The following is a 17,333-nucleotide window of genomic DNA, read 5'->3' as shown; positions in this document are numbered from 1 at the left end:
ACCAGTCCGGTCGGGCGGATCCTCCTCGCCTGGCGGGTCCGAAAGATCCAGCAGGCCCTCTGACAGAAATTGTTCCAGGATTGTAGCCACCTGGATGTCTGTTGTGAAGTCGATGACCTCAGGTTCAGACACGAGTTCCTCCACCATCTGCTCCATTTCCTCCTGCTGCGCAAGGGAATCTTCGCAGATTTCCACGACTTGTCGCTTTGAGGACTCAGCAGCTGGGCTGTCCCTCACCTTTCTCTTCCTCTGGATGGCACCTGAGGAGACAAGAGGGGGAAAATCCTCCAGGGAGAGGACTCCAGCAGCTGGAGGGGAAGATGTTAGTGCTGCTGGAGCTGGGGAGAAGGGAGGCTGGGTTGGGAGAGGTGCAGGTGACAGGACCACTGAGATGGGTGGGTAGGAGAAGGTGAGAGCCTCAGTGGGGGTGACAGGGGTTGGGGACGGGGGGGTGGGGAGGGCCGGGCGAGGGAGGGTGGGAAGGGTAGGGCGAGGGAGGGCCGGGAGAGGGGGGGGAGGGACTGTCGTCTTCTTACCATCCTTCTTATTCCCGGTCTTCTGCGCCGCTGGAGCTCTGGTTGGGGCGGGGTTCCCTCTGGCCGGAGCTTTCGCCGCTACAGTTGCCCAGGATCGATCCCTCTTCGGGCAGTCCTTGTAGGAGTGGGCTGCTTGTCCGCAGAGGTTGCACATTGTCCGTTTCGGGCAGTCTTTGGTCTCGTGTCCTGTTACCCGGCAGTTCTTGCAGGCGTCCTCCTTGCAGTCCTTCACCGAATGACCCTTCTTGCTGCATCTCCTGCAGATCTGCGGCATGTCCGGGTAGTAGATGAGGCCGTAGGAGTTGCCCAGCGAGAATGACTGGGGCAGGTGCTGGAGGCCGTCTTCCGCGCTCGAATCCTTGTTCAGTCGGACGATTACCGACCACTTGCCAGTCCAGAAGCCGAGTCCGTTCAGGATGTGGGTGGGTTCCCTCACCACTGTGCAGAACCGCTTCAGGAGCGTGGTGATGTCTTTGCCGGGGGTGTGTGGGTTCCGCATTGAGACCGTCACCCGCCTTTCCTCTCTTTGGACAGGGCAGTTGCCCACAAAGCGAGAGAAAGGGGATTCAGGCCTCGCCGCTTTCACCATCTCCCAGTACCTTCTGCAGATGTTGATCGAAGCGAAGGTCACGAAGAACATCCCGGTCATGAAGGCCTGGATGCTGATGGTCTCCGGCTTAGCGAAGCCCTGGTCCAGGAGCATCTTCTGGCAGAACACTTCTTCCGTCATGTCCGGCACTCTCCCGTCCACCTCCTTCAGCTTCAGGGCCACCGTCTGCTTCATCCAGGGCTCCAGGGTTGGAGCAGCCTGGTTCGGCTTCCTGGTGGCCTGTTGGCTTGAGGAGGCTTCAGGAGGAGATGTCCTGGCCTGGGTCGGCTCACCTGGTCCATCAGCCTTCTTCTTCTGGGTGGCAGGGTTGCTGGTTGAGGCCATGGCTTCTTCCAGCTGTTCCTGTCGCTTGGGGAGGATCTTCGATAGCTCTTTCCCGAAGGGGGCGGAGCTATGCAAATCTTCTCCTTGCTGGCCGAGGTTCTTCCACGAAATTTCTTCCGCAGCGGTTCCTCGTCGAGCTTCTTCTTCTGCGGCCGAGCTTCTTCGAAGATCCCCTTCAGCAGCGGCTCTTCTCCGAAGTTCTCCTTCTTCTTCCCGGCAGCGATCTCCCGGAGCTTCTTCCCCGATGGCGGCTTCTCCCTTCTGGATCGTCGTCTTCGGTGGTTCTTCTCCGCAGTTCGTCGCCGGCTTCGTCTGGAACGCTCTTGGATCGCTGAGCTAGTGTTTATAGCCCCCAGTGGTTCTCCGAGCTATCTATCCTTACAAGGACTGATAAGAACAGATACTACACTTGATCTTAGCCAAAAGGCCGAGAAGCGATAACCCGAATGGGCCGGCCGTTGACCGAGCCTGCCTAATACTGCTGTTCACCCCTTGCAGCGATTGATTCAGCCTACTCCTAGGCAATTCCATGGGGCCCTGCAGGCTCACACACATTTACAGCTACTAAGCGGGAGGGAGGTGAATAAAGGCCGGAGAGGAAGCCAGACAGGATTTGCTTCTTTTGCTTGCACCACAATGCAGTGCTGAAAGAGGAGGAGGAATCTACATAAAAACGCCTTCCTGGCAACGCCCAAATGCCCTCCTGCCATGCAGATAAACACTGGCAGCGGCAGCAAGTGCATGCCCACAGCCACCCCTTGTTCCTTCACACCTTGTATCAGCTTTAATCCAATCCAGTCCGGTGCTGCCTGCTGAGCAGCACTGACCAACACTGCCTGGGCCCAGGCTTTTATCTCTGAGGCAGGCCCCATTATGATGTCAGAAAGCTGGCTCTGGAATCCTGAGGGCTCCACTATGACACGTGCAAAGTTCCGTCTGAACTTTATATAAGACGGTGCGGCTCAGTCAGTCACTCAGTGTTGCCTGAGAGGGCAACACTGCAACAGCCGGCCGCCAGGCTGTCTTTTTTTTGCACAGCTACTTGCCTCCAGGAGGCCACAAGAGGGAGACAAGGGACTGCAAAATGGAAAATAGGCATCCACCAACTTTACAGACAACTTCTCTTTGCTCCTACAACCTCCATCCTTGCACAGTTTGTTATTCTTCCAGGTAACATAGTAACAAATCCAAATTGCTGCTCTCTTTGTAGGCAAGCAAGGGTTTGTTGCAACTGCAATTCTTACTTCTTCTTGAAATGTAGGGACGACAGTACATTCCATCACATCCATCTAGTGTACACAGGTAGGTCCATTGTGGCGGGTAGGCGGCTGGCTGCTTTAATGGCTGTTTGCTGTTCCCCTACTCCACTCCACTCCACTATTTGACTGTGGTGCTGCATCAATCAGTGGCTGGCTCAGGTGCAGCTCTTTAACTTACCTAAAAGGGAGGGCGGAGAGAAGACAAGGAAGGTGAATGAGCTGTTCCAATGTGAAATGCCGGAAACACAGAAACACAGAAGACACACACACACACACACACACACACACACACACACACACACACACACACACACACACACACACACACACAACAAGAGGTGGCAATGTATTAATTAATTGCATTTAATAAATGAGCTCATTATCACACATGACTGTACAAATGCATTGTCCAACAGGTGTTGAAATAATGGGATTAAAAGGGGAGATCCCATCAGAAAGACAAAAACAATAGCAAACACAAATAGCACTTTTGGAATCTGATTTTAGTCAACACATAAGGGAAGGGTGCACCGGTCCTGGAAATACTGCAATACCAGGTCAATGCGTGGAGTGGACAGAGCAAGCTCTATTTCCATCTCCCTGTTCGAAAAATCCATTTAATATATGGTCCCCAGATAGGGGACGTATCAGATATTAAACTGATAAGAACAGATTTTTTTTTTTTTTTTTTTTTTTTTTTTTTCTTTTCTTTTTTGAAAGCCCGAGTCGTGCTTTCTATCACCCAAGTGCATAAAAAGTGCAGAGGTGCCACACAAAAAGTGCACAAGGATGCGGTCTATCGCAGCCCTTCTCTTAAAAGAGAGAGGCCCCGCATAACCATTCCCTGACCCTCCAAACCATAGGCCTAGAGGATCAAGGATCGATGGTCCCCCCTCGCCGAAGCTTAGGGAGACCCAAACACACTCCTAGGCTTCTACCTGGGCTGCCACCCCAGTGTCCACCTAGGAGCCTGCATCCTAGTTGCACCTCCCCTCCGAAGAAGGGAGGCCGGGTTGCAGGGGAAAAAGGAACCAGAAGGCCACACATTTTCCCCCTAGACCTCAGGAGGGTCCCAAAAGGGCACCGCATCCCAAAATCCTTGTGACAAACGTGACAAACACACAGTGAAAAACAAAATTAAATAAGTGGATGTGCGCTGTGATACAGCCTGGACATCCGCCAGGTATAAAAAATTCCTCATCTCCCAGCCAGAAGGCCGGGAGAATAAAGGTGTGTGCTCATATAGCGTGAAAGAGAGTGCGTGCAAGTGTGCCTTCACTCAGTGGGATCCCACCCCCAGTGAGTTAGGGCACCCCAGGGTCACCAGCCCTGGGGCACATAGCAACTCGGGCTTCCAAACTACCCGGCCTAATGACCTCGATCCGGCGGTCGCCTGGTCACCTACAAATGGTACCTTTAAACCAAATGCGTACACCAGAGCGATGACCGTTGTGGTTCCCTGCCCTCACCTCGGCGTTCTGTCATCCCCCTACGATGGCCCACGTACCACCGGCAGGGATGATTACTAACCTCAGCTTGAGCAGGTACTACACTTGATCTTAGCCAAAAGGCCGAGAAGCGATAACCCGAATGGGCCGGCCGTTGACCGAGCCTGCCTAATACTGCTGTTCACCCCTTGCAGCGATTGATTCAGCCTACTCCTAGGCAATTCCATGGGGCCCTGCAGGCTCACACACATTTACAGCTACTAAGCGGGAGGGAGGTGAATAAAGGCCGGAGAGGAAGCCAGACAGGATTTGCTTCTTTTGCTTGCACCACAATGCAGTGCTGAAAGAGGAGGAGGAATCTACATAAAAACGCCTTCCTGGCAACGCCCAAATGCCCTCCTGCCATGCAGATAAACACTGGCAGCGGCAGCAAGTGCATGCCCACAGCCACCCCTTGTTCCTTCACACCTTGTATCAGCTTTAATCCAATCCAGTCCGGTGCTGCCTGCTGAGCAGCACTGACCAACACTGCCTGGGCCCAGGCTTTTATCTCTGAGGCAGGCCCCATTATGATGTCAGAAAGCTGGCTCTGGAATCCTGAGGGCTCCACTATGACACGTGCAAAGTTCCGTCTGAACTTTATATAAGACGGTGCGGCTCAGTCAGTCACTCAGTGTTGCCTGAGAGGGCAACACTGCAACAGCCGGCCGCCAGGCTGTCTTTTTTTTGCACAGCTACTTGCCTCCAGGAGGCCACAAGAGGGAGACAAGGGACTGCAAAATGGAAAATAGGCATCCACCAACTTTACAGACAACTTCTCTTTGCTCCTACAACCTCCATCCTTGCACAGTTTGTTATTCTTCCAGGTAACATAGTAACAAATCCAAATTGCTGCTCTCTTTGTAGGCAAGCAAGGGTTTGTTGCAACTGCAATTCTTACTTCTTCTTGAAATGTAGGGACGACAGTACATTCCATCACATCCATCTAGTGTACACAGGTAGGTCCATTGTGGCGGGTAGGCGGCTGGCTGCTTTAATGGCTGTTTGCTGTTCCCCTACTCCACTCCACTCCACTATTTGACTGTGGTGCTGCATCAATCAGTGGCTGGCTCAGGTGCAGCTCTTTAACTTACCTAAAAGGGAGGGCGGAGAGAAGACAAGGAAGGTGAATGAGCTGTTCCAATGTGAAATGCCGGAAACACAGAAACACAGAAGACACACACACACACACACACACACACACACACACACACACACACACACACACACACACACACACAACAAGAGGTGGCAATGTATTAATTAATTGCATTTAATAAATGAGCTCATTATCACACATGACTGTACAAATGCATTGTCCAACAGGTGTTGAAATAATGGGATTAAAAGGGGAGATCCCATCAGAAAGACAAAAACAATAGCAAACACAAATAGCACTTTTGGAATCTGATTTTAGTCAACACATAAGGGAAGGGTGCACCGGTCCTGGAAATACTGCAATACCAGGTCAATGCGTGGAGTGGACAGAGCAAGCTCTATTTCCATCTCCCTGTTCGAAAAATCCATTTAATATATGGTCCCCAGATAGGGGACGTATCAGATATTAAACTGATAAGAACAGATACTACACTTGATCTTAGCCAAAAGGCCGAGAAGCGATAACCCGAATGGGCCGGCCGTTGACCGAGCCTGCCTAATACTGCTGTTCACCCCTTGCAGCGATTGATTCAGCCTACTCCTAGGCAATTCCATGGGGCCCTGCAGGCTCACACACATTTACAGCTACTAAGCGGGAGGGAGGTGAATAAAGGCCGGAGAGGAAGCCAGACAGGATTTGCTTCTTTTGCTTGCACCACAATGCAGTGCTGAAAGAGGAGGAGGAATCTACATAAAAACGCCTTCCTGGCAACGCCCAAATGCCCTCCTGCCATGCAGATAAACACTGGCAGCGGCAGCAAGTGCATGCCCACAGCCACCCCTTGTTCCTTCACACCTTGTATCAGCTTTAATCCAATCCAGTCCGGTGCTGCCTGCTGAGCAGCACTGACCAACACTGCCTGGGCCCAGGCTTTTATCTCTGAGGCAGGCCCCATTATGATGTCAGAAAGCTGGCTCTGGAATCCTGAGGGCTCCACTATGACACGTGCAAAGTTCCGTCTGAACTTTATATAAGACGGTGCGGCTCAGTCAGTCACTCAGTGTTGCCTGAGAGGGCAACACTGCAACAGCCGGCCGCCAGGCTGTCTTTTTTTTGCACAGCTACTTGCCTCCAGGAGGCCACAAGAGGGAGACAAGGGACTGCAAAATGGAAAATAGGCATCCACCAACTTTACAGACAACTTCTCTTTGCTCCTACAACCTCCATCCTTGCACAGTTTGTTATTCTTCCAGGTAACATAGTAACAAATCCAAATTGCTGCTCTCTTTGTAGGCAAGCAAGGGTTTGTTGCAACTGCAATTCTTACTTCTTCTTGAAATGTAGGGACGACAGTACATTCCATCACATCCATCTAGTGTACACAGGTAGGTCCATTGTGGCGGGTAGGCGGCTGGCTGCTTTAATGGCTGTTTGCTGTTCCCCTACTCCACTCCACTCCACTATTTGACTGTGGTGCTGCATCAATCAGTGGCTGGCTCAGGTGCAGCTCTTTAACTTACCTAAAAGGGAGGGCGGAGAGAAGACAAGGAAGGTGAATGAGCTGTTCCAATGTGAAATGCCGGAAACACAGAAACACAGAAGACACACACACACACACACACACACACACACACACACACACACACACACACACACACACACAACAAGAGGTGGCAATGTATTAATTAATTGCATTTAATAAATGAGCTCATTATCACACATGACTGTACAAATGCATTGTCCAACAGGTGTTGAAATAATGGGATTAAAAGGGGAGATCCCATCAGAAAGACAAAAACAATAGCAAACACAAATAGCACTTTTGGAATCTGATTTTAGTCAACACATAAGGGAAGGGTGCACCGGTCCTGGAAATACTGCAATACCAGGTCAATGCGTGGAGTGGACAGAGCAAGCTCTATTTCCATCTCCCTGTTCGAAAAATCCATTTAATATATGGTCCCCAGATAGGGGACGTATCAGATATTAAACTGATAAGAACAGATTTTTTTTTTTAATTTTTATTGAAAATAAAGTCAGATTACATTTCATACATTTGTCATGAAAAGTACAAAAACAAAATATTCAAAGATACATCCATCATTTCAAAAGAGAAATATCCAAAATTACAAACACAAATACATTGTATCCTCCCAAAACAAAACAAAAAAACCCATTCTTATAAGAAAAGAAAAAAACACATTAAATTCAATTAATAAGCCATGACCGCCATTTTTTGTATTTCCAGACTCCTTCGGCATCACTGCCAAGTCTTTTTCGGTCACATAACACATACAGAAATAAACGTCCACGGATCATGCCCAAACACTCATACACTTCAACGTCTTTTTGTTTAAAAACTAAGATATTCCTGACATCCCATAACACTTCTTTTACGCAATTTACAATTAACCACAACAACCTAGCTTTCTCTCTATTCACCCCACACAACCCAAACATCATCATATTAAACGTCAATAATTCAACCCCAGTTATACCTTTGATCAATTTACCCATCCCTTTCCATACATTCTTAGCATACTCACACTCCCACAGTAAATGAACATAATTCTCACACCTACCACATCCTGCCCTGGGGCAGTTCTCACTGTTTACCAACCTTCTTCTCCGTTGAAACTCGCGCGTAGGTAAACACCTATGCACAGTCATCCAAGCAAGATCCTTTTGCCTGTTTACTAACTCTTTACTTTGCACATTCTTCCACACTGCTTTACTCTCATTCTCAGTCAAACCAGCCACACATTCAACCATCTCTCTTGACTCCAAAACTTTCATCACTTTCTTGCTCTCACACCAATCATTCACTGTCACATTCTCTAAGTGGTTCCTCCTAATGCACCTATCAATCCTCATATAAAACCATGGAGTACCAAAACTTGTTGGCTCCCTCAAATCCCTTACCATTAATTTATATCTCAGTAACACCCTTCCAGCCAAATACTTCACCATACAACCATACACACTTTCCTTCTTACTGATCGACATACAAAAACTTACATACTTCACCGCCAGAAAACATTCAATATTCATCAGACCTTTTCCACCATTCACTCTTCTCTTCACCACTTTCTCTCGCTTCAATTTCTCCATCTTTGAGTTCCAAAGGAACAAAAAAATTACTCGGATGATTCTCGCCAGACATCTGTCAGGCGGAGGAAAAACATAATTAATATACAACAGAATTGGAATAATCACAGATTTAATCACCAAAACTCTCCCATCAATCGATAAAGTCCTTAAAGACCAAAAATTTGTTTTATTTTTCACCCGTTCTAAAACTCTCCCCCAACTCTCTTTCCCATACAAATCATTGTCAAAAATCACCCCCAGAACTTCCACCCCACCTTGTCTCACTGGCCATCCACACAAGTCATTTTCCTTCCATTCATCAAAAAACTTACAACCACTTTTATCCACATTCAACTTAAACCCACTCATCATACAAAAACATTCAATCAGCAACTTAGCCCGCTTAACAGCAGCCATACATTTACACACAACCGTGACATCATCCATATAACCAATCACACGCACATCTCTCCCCTTACTGCCAGGGATTTCTACACCCCGCATTACCTTGTCCCGTCTAAACATACCCAACAACGGTTCAATCACACAAACAAATAAAATTGGTGACAATGGACACCCTTGACGAACTCCTGACATAATCCTCACTTTCTCACTCAGAAAACCATTCACCTGGATTCTACTCCCTATATCTCTGTATAAACACTGAATCCATCCAACCATTCTCTCTGGTACACCCATTTTCCTCAAAATCTTGAACATAAAATCATGCACAACTCTATCATACGCCTTCTCAAAATCAACCGTAATCACAGCCACACCTTGTTTCCTATCCTTACAGTCCCACAACACATCTCTCAAACCCAGCAAACATTCAGAAATCCTCCTGTCAGGCACTGCACACATTTGTTCTTCACCAACCATACAGTCAATCACACTTCTCAATCTATTAGCAATAATCTTAGATATAATCTTGTAATCGCAATTTAAGAGCGCTATCGGCCTCCAATTTTTTAAACTCTTTTTCTCCCCCTTCTTAAACAAAAGAACCGTCACACTTTCACTCATACTTTTTGACAACCTACCTCTCTCCAAAACTTCCTTACAAACTTCCCATACATAATCACCAATCATATCCCAAAATACACAATAAAATTCTACAGGCAAACCATCGCTCCCTGCTACTTTCCCCTTCTTCATACCATTCATTGCATCCTCTACTTCACTCTTCCTTATGTCCTCACTCAAAAAACTCCGATCAATCTCATCCAACTGTTTATCCACATACCCCAAACATTCACGCTCTAATGAACAATCACGCTTCTTCTCAGTAAACAAATCCGTATAAAACTTCCATACTTCATCCAGAATCTCATTTTTACCAAACACTTCTACACCATCCTCTCTCAACACACTCACCATTCCACTTTTTTTATTAAAAGCTTTTTTAAAGAAAAACTTTGTGCATTTCTCATCTTTTTCCCTTACTTCCACTCTAGCTTGTGCAATAATTTTCTTACCTTTTTCCTCCAAACATCTTTTAACATAATCACGCGCTTCTTCAATCTCACCTTCAACATTCATACCCACCCGTCTAAGTTCATACAAATACTCCAATCTTTTTTGCCATCTCTCATACTCCTCCATTTCTTTCCTTCCTCTTTCACACCCTTTTTTTACAAAAAACCTTTTTGTTTCCCTTTTAACCCACTCCCACCAGTCAATCACACTAAAAAACTCCCCTTTCTTTGATTGCCACATCCCAAACAATCTCCTATATTGCTCCCGAACACATTCATCCTCCAACAATGTCACATTTAATTTCCATACACCCCTACCAAATTCATACGTACTGTTACTTTTAACCACACATTCGATCCACGCATGATCCGTGAACGGCATCCTCCTCCTTTTAAAGTCCATAACAGTTAATGACCTAGAACAAAAAATAAAATCAATTCGTGACGATATATTTCCAGTATTACTAAAATACGTATAACCAAAAGAACCATCATTTTTTTCACGAAAACAATCCTTAAGTTCAAATAAACTCACAATTTCATTTAATTGTTTCCCAGTACTATCCACCCCACTATCACCTCCCCCTCCAACATTACTCCTATCCCCTGCATTCACTGTACAATTAAAGTCTCCCAGAAGGAAACAATTTTCCCTCCCCCCCAAGAAAAAATATAATTTCTCAAACATCTCTGCTCTTTCTCTCCGTCCAGTCGGAGCATAGACATTAATAACTTTACAAGAGGCACCTCTATACTCAAAATTAACTAATAAAACCCTCCCCTGAACTATGTGAATTACCTTCTTCACAACAAAATCATTACTTTTAAATAATATTCCCACCCCCCCGTTTCTTTCCTGGGATCCTGACCAAATTGCAGGACCCAAGGCCCAGGTAGCATTTATAGGTTCCTCCAGCAAACAACACTCCTGCAAACATAAAACATCAAAATGATAATTCGACAGAAAATCAAAAGTTGCAGCTCTTCTTGTTGCAGTCCTGATACTCCGGACATTTAAGGAACCTATAACAAAATGCATTATTTATAAATGAAAGTCAAAACAATTCAAACACAGGGCCTCACGACTTCTTTAAAGCACCCCTTCCTCTATGTTTCGTCGGAGTCCCATCCGCAGCAGTACGAGCCACATTCTCCTTCTTATTCCCCACTACACCTCTTGTGAAGTGAATGGTTTTCGCCAACTTGGTAACAGTACCGCTCTCAAGGTAGCCAGCCCCAAAAGAAGAGGTAGAAGAGTCAGAGTCCACCGCAGCCGATGAATCTCCCCCTCCCCCACCCGGACTGGAAAATTCCTCAATGCGCTCACTCAATGGCGTTGAAACTACGCTCTCTGGTTCCTTGCGCTTCAGAGAGGATTTATCAACCTGCATCTCCCCCGGATCTCCAGAGGACTCAGATGGAGCTTGAGCCTCCTCCCCTTCAGCAACCAACAGGTCCGGAACTGCAACAGCTTCCGTCATCACCGCAACAGGAACATCCTCCACAACAGCCGCCTCATGAACCTCCGGCTCCACCACAGGTGGCGCTGTTGGACCGGAGGCAGCAATCTCACCTCTCACGACCCCGGCATAGGACCTCTGTACCTCTCCATACACCTTAGGGCACCGCCTGGCCAGGTGTTCCACAGATCCGCAGAAGTGACACTTACGTGCCTCCTCGCAATTGGCAGTCTCATGTCCAGGCTTGTAACAGTTTCTGCATACCTGTCCAGTGGTACAATTCTCCCGGGTGTGGCCAAAGGCGTAGCACACCCTACAAAAATCCGGCTGGCCAGGGTAGTGAAGGAAACCTCTGTTGTTCCCAATAGCAAAGTTCTGGGGAGGGTGGCACAGACCATCATGCCCATTCGGGTCTGGACGCAGCTCCACCCAAACCCTCCTCATACCATTAAAAGTCCCAAGAATGTTCTTCCTTTTCTCCACACCAGAGACATAGGCACAATAACGACCCAAAAATGCCTGGATCTCCTCATCCTCAACAAAAGGATTGTACATGTGGATTACCACCGGGATCCTCTTTTTCTTGGTCTCACAAGGGACAAAATCAATTCCCTGCAGCTCTGGATGGGAAAGGTTCTCCTGACTCCGGAGGTAGCAGGTCCTCATTTCACTCACGGTGGAAAAACTTGCATCAAAGAATCCTTGCTGGGGAAAGGACTGAAGACAGAAGATCGATTCGTGTGCCATTCCCAGAATTCCTTCCAACACCTTCTGTTGCACATGCAAAATTCCATACGACGTCCTCTTCTCCTCTGCGATAAACAGCCGAACTGTATTGGGTGCATTAGGCGGTCCAGCCATAATCCTCCTTGTCCTCGTCCTCCGATCGCCTTCCCTGTCTCCTGGATCACCCCCTAAAGCAGCAGGTGGCTTAAGCTGGCGGACCAGCGATGCCACAAGGCCAAGGGCGAACACTCAGACGGACCTCCCAGCTAAACCACTTGAGCTTAGCCAAAAGGCCGAGAAGCGATAACCCGAATGGGCCGGCCGTTGACCGAGCCTGCCTAATACTGCTGTTCACCCCTTGCAGCGATTGATTCAGCCTACTCCTAGGCAATTCCATGGGGCCCTGCAGGCTCACACACATTTACAGCTACTAAGCGGGAGGGAGGTGAATAAAGGCCGGAGAGGAAGCCAGACAGGATTTGCTTCTTTTGCTTGCACCACAATGCAGTGCTGAAAGAGGAGGAGGAATCTACATAAAAACGCCTTCCTGGCAACGCCCAAATGCCCTCCTGCCATGCAGATAAACACTGGCAGCGGCAGCAAGTGCATGCCCACAGCCACCCCTTGTTCCTTCACACCTTGTATCAGCTTTAATCCAATCCAGTCCGGTGCTGCCTGCTGAGCAGCACTGACCAACACTGCCTGGGCCCAGGCTTTTATCTCTGAGGCAGGCCCCATTATGATGTCAGAAAGCTGGCTCTGGAATCCTGAGGGCTCCACTATGACACGTGCAAAGTTCCGTCTGAACTTTATATAAGACGGTGCGGCTCAGTCAGTCACTCAGTGTTGCCTGAGAGGGCAACACTGCAACAGCCGGCCGCCAGGCTGTCTTTTTTTTGCACAGCTACTTGCCTCCAGGAGGCCACAAGAGGGAGACAAGGGACTGCAAAATGGAAAATAGGCATCCACCAACTTTACAGACAACTTCTCTTTGCTCCTACAACCTCCATCCTTGCACAGTTTGTTATTCTTCCAGGTAACATAGTAACAAATCCAAATTGCTGCTCTCTTTGTAGGCAAGCAAGGGTTTGTTGCAACTGCAATTCTTACTTCTTCTTGAAATGTAGGGACGACAGTACATTCCATCACATCCATCTAGTGTACACAGGTAGGTCCATTGTGGCGGGTAGGCGGCTGGCTGCTTTAATGGCTGTTTGCTGTTCCCCTACTCCACTCCACTCCACTATTTGACTGTGGTGCTGCATCAATCAGTGGCTGGCTCAGGTGCAGCTCTTTAACTTACCTAAAAGGGAGGGCGGAGAGAAGACAAGGAAGGTGAATGAGCTGTTCCAATGTGAAATGCCGGAAACACAGAAACACAGAAGACACACACACACACACACACACACACACACACACACACACACACAACAAGAGGTGGCAATGTATTAATTAATTGCATTTAATAAATGAGCTCATTATCACACATGACTGTACAAATGCATTGTCCAACAGGTGTTGAAATAATGGGATTAAAAGGGGAGATCCCATCAGAAAGACAAAAACAATAGCAAACACAAATAGCACTTTTGGAATCTGATTTTAGTCAACACATAAGGGAAGGGTGCACCGGTCCTGGAAATACTGCAATACCAGGTCAATGCGTGGAGTGGACAGAGCAAGCTCTATTTCCATCTCCCTGTTCGAAAAATCCATTTAATATATGGTCCCCAGATAGGGGACGTATCAGATATTAAACTGATAAGAACAGATACTACACTTGATCTTAGCCAAAAGGCCGAGAAGCGATAACCCGAATGGGCCGGCCGTTGACCGAGCCTGCCTAATACTGCTGTTCACCCCTTGCAGCGATTGATTCAGCCTACTCCTAGGCAATTCCATGGGGCCCTGCAGGCTCACACACATTTACAGCTACTAAGCGGGAGGGAGGTGAATAAAGGCCGGAGAGGAAGCCAGACAGGATTTGCTTCTTTTGCTTGCACCACAATGCAGTGCTGAAAGAGGAGGAGGAATCTACATAAAAACGCCTTCCTGGCAACGCCCAAATGCCCTCCTGCCATGCAGATAAACACTGGCAGCGGCAGCAAGTGCATGCCCACAGCCACCCCTTGTTCCTTCACACCTTGTATCAGCTTTAATCCAATCCAGTCCGGTGCTGCCTGCTGAGCAGCACTGACCAACACTGCCTGGGCCCAGGCTTTTATCTCTGAGGCAGGCCCCATTATGATGTCAGAAAGCTGGCTCTGGAATCCTGAGGGCTCCACTATGACACGTGCAAAGTTCCGTCTGAACTTTATATAAGACGGTGCGGCTCAGTCAGTCACTCAGTGTTGCCTGAGAGGGCAACACTGCAACAGCCGGCCGCCAGGCTGTCTTTTTTTTGCACAGCTACTTGCCTCCAGGAGGCCACAAGAGGGAGACAAGGGACTGCAAAATGGAAAATAGGCATCCACCAACTTTACAGACAACTTCTCTTTGCTCCTACAACCTCCATCCTTGCACAGTTTGTTATTCTTCCAGGTAACATAGTAACAAATCCAAATTGCTGCTCTCTTTGTAGGCAAGCAAGGGTTTGTTGCAACTGCAATTCTTACTTCTTCTTGAAATGTAGGGACGACAGTACATTCCATCACATCCATCTAGTGTACACAGGTAGGTCCATTGTGGCGGGTAGGCGGCTGGCTGCTTTAATGGCTGTTTGCTGTTCCCCTACTCCACTCCACTCCACTATTTGACTGTGGTGCTGCATCAATCAGTGGCTGGCTCAGGTGCAGCTCTTTAACTTACCTAAAAGGGAGGGCGGAGAGAAGACAAGGAAGGTGAATGAGCTGTTCCAATGTGAAATGCCGGAAACACAGAAACACAGAAGACACACACACACACACACACACACACACACACACACACACACACACACACACACACACACACACAACAAGAGGTGGCAATGTATTAATTAATTGCATTTAATAAATGAGCTCATTATCACACATGACTGTACAAATGCATTGTCCAACAGGTGTTGAAATAATGGGATTAAAAGGGGAGATCCCATCAGAAAGACAAAAACAATAGCAAACACAAATAGCACTTTTGGAATCTGATTTTAGTCAACACATAAGGGAAGGGTGCACCGGTCCTGGAAATACTGCAATACCAGGTCAATGCGTGGAGTGGACAGAGCAAGCTCTATTTCCATCTCCCTGTTCGAAAAATCCATTTAATATATGGTCCCCAGATAGGGGACGTATCAGATATTAAACTGATAAGAACAGATACTACACTTGATCTTAGCCAAAAGGCCGAGAAGCGATAACCCGAATGGGCCGGCCGTTGACCGAGCCTGCCTAATACTGCTGTTCACCCCTTGCAGCGATTGATTCAGCCTACTCCTAGGCAATTCCATGGGGCCCTGCAGGCTCACACACATTTACAGCTACTAAGCGGGAGGGAGGTGAATAAAGGCCGGAGAGGAAGCCAGACAGGATTTGCTTCTTTTGCTTGCACCACAATGCAGTGCTGAAAGAGGAGGAGGAATCTACATAAAAACGCCTTCCTGGCAACGCCCAAATGCCCTCCTGCCATGCAGATAAACACTGGCAGCGGCAGCAAGTGCATGCCCACAGCCACCCCTTGTTCCTTCACACCTTGTATCAGCTTTAATCCAATCCAGTCCGGTGCTGCCTGCTGAGCAGCACTGACCAACACTGCCTGGGCCCAGGCTTTTATCTCTGAGGCAGGCCCCATTATGATGTCAGAAAGCTGGCTCTGGAATCCTGAGGGCTCCACTATGACACGTGCAAAGTTCCGTCTGAACTTTATATAAGACGGTGCGGCTCAGTCAGTCACTCAGTGTTGCCTGAGAGGGCAACACTGCAACAGCCGGCCGCCAGGCTGTCTTTTTTTTGCACAGCTACTTGCCTCCAGGAGGCCACAAGAGGGAGACAAGGGACTGCAAAATGGAAAATAGGCATCCACCAACTTTACAGACAACTTCTCTTTGCTCCTACAACCTCCATCCTTGCACAGTTTGTTATTCTTCCAGGTAACATAGTAACAAATCCAAATTGCTGCTCTCTTTGTAGGCAAGCAAGGGTTTGTTGCAACTGCAATTCTTACTTCTTCTTGAAATGTAGGGACGACAGTACATTCCATCACATCCATCTAGTGTACACAGGTAGGTCCATTGTGGCGGGTAGGCGGCTGGCTGCTTTAATGGCTGTTTGCTGTTCCCCTACTCCACTCCACTCCACTATTTGACTGTGGTGCTGCATCAATCAGTGGCTGGCTCAGGTGCAGCTCTTTAACTTACCTAAAAGGGAGGGCGGAGAGAAGACAAGGAAGGTGAATGAGCTGTTCCAATGTGAAATGCCGGAAACACAGAAACACAGAAGACACACACACACACACACACACACACACACACACACACACACACACACACACACACAACAAGAGGTGGCAATGTATTAATTAATTGCATTTAATAAATGAGCTCATTATCACACATGACTGTACAAATGCATTGTCCAACAGGTGTTGAAATAATGGGATTAAAAGGGGAGATCCCATCAGAAAGACAAAAACAATAGCAAACACAAATAGCACTTTTGGAATCTGATTTTAGTCAACACATAAGGGAAGGGTGCACCGGTCCTGGAAATACTGCAATACCAGGTCAATGCGTGGAGTGGACAGAGCAAGCTCTATTTCCATCTCCCTGTTCGAAAAATCCATTTAATATATGGTCCCCAGATAGGGGACGTATCAGATATTAAACTGATAAGAACAGATACTACACTTGATCTTAGCCAAAAGGCCGAGAAGCGATAACCCGAATGGGCCGGCCGTTGACCGAGCCTGCCTAATACTGCTGTTCACCCCTTGCAGCGATTGATTCAGCCTACTCCTAGGCAATTCCATGGGGCCCTGCAGGCTCACACACATTTACAGCTACTAAGCGGGAGGGAGGTGAATAAAGGCCGGAGAGGAAGCCAGACAGGATTTGCTTCTTTTGCTTGCACCACAATGCAGTGCTGAAAGAGGAGGAGGAATCTACATAAAAACGCCTTCCTGGCAACGCCCAAATGCCCTCCTGCCATGCAGATAAACACTGGCAGCGGCAGCAAGTGCATGCCCACAGCCACCCCTTGTTCCTTCACACCTTGTATCAGCTTTAATCCAATCCAGTCCGGTGCTGCCTGCTGAGCAGCACTGACCAACACTGCCTGGGCCCAGGCTTT

At 47.8% G+C, this 17,333-nt stretch overlaps 5 non-coding genes and 3 pseudogenes across 5 annotated transcripts; all 8 read right to left on the bottom strand.

Annotated features, from left to right (window-relative positions):
- Window positions 1-1,807: 1,807 nt before the first annotated feature.
- Window positions 1,808-1,909, bottom strand: LOC142728983 (U2 spliceosomal RNA; annotated as a pseudogene).
- Window positions 1,910-3,249: 1,340 nt separating this feature from the next.
- On the bottom strand, window positions 3,250-3,455 carry LOC142728981 (U2 spliceosomal RNA; annotated as a pseudogene).
- Window positions 3,456-4,242: 787 nt separating this feature from the next.
- On the bottom strand, window positions 4,243-4,312 carry LOC142728991 (U2 spliceosomal RNA; annotated as a pseudogene).
- Window positions 4,313-5,646: 1,334 nt separating this feature from the next.
- On the bottom strand, window positions 5,647-5,837 carry LOC142729037 (U2 spliceosomal RNA). Its single transcript, XR_012877945.1, has one exon. It is a non-coding gene; the product is annotated as a U2 spliceosomal RNA (small nuclear RNA).
- A 1,330-nt stretch (window positions 5,838-7,167) lies between these two features.
- Window positions 7,168-7,357, bottom strand: LOC142728969 (U2 spliceosomal RNA). The gene has a single exon (XR_012877896.1). It is a non-coding gene; the product is annotated as a U2 spliceosomal RNA (small nuclear RNA).
- A 6,331-nt stretch (window positions 7,358-13,688) lies between these two features.
- On the bottom strand, window positions 13,689-13,879 carry LOC142729036 (U2 spliceosomal RNA). The gene has a single exon (XR_012877944.1). It is a non-coding gene; the product is annotated as a U2 spliceosomal RNA (small nuclear RNA).
- A 1,334-nt stretch (window positions 13,880-15,213) lies between these two features.
- LOC142729035 (U2 spliceosomal RNA) lies at window positions 15,214-15,404 on the bottom strand. The gene has a single exon (XR_012877943.1). It is a non-coding gene; the product is annotated as a U2 spliceosomal RNA (small nuclear RNA).
- Window positions 15,405-16,730: 1,326 nt separating this feature from the next.
- On the bottom strand, window positions 16,731-16,921 carry LOC142729034 (U2 spliceosomal RNA). The gene has a single exon (XR_012877942.1). It is a non-coding gene; the product is annotated as a U2 spliceosomal RNA (small nuclear RNA).
- Window positions 16,922-17,333: the final 412 nt, after the last annotated feature.

This window comes from Rhinoderma darwinii, unplaced genomic scaffold (assembly GCF_050947455.1).
Source record: "Rhinoderma darwinii isolate aRhiDar2 unplaced genomic scaffold, aRhiDar2.hap1 Scaffold_704, whole genome shotgun sequence".
NCBI classification, from domain to species: Eukaryota; Metazoa; Chordata; class Amphibia; order Anura; family Rhinodermatidae; genus Rhinoderma; species Rhinoderma darwinii.
Note: the sequence above shows the minus strand (reverse complement) of the source record. Positions and strands in the feature narration are given on the sequence as shown.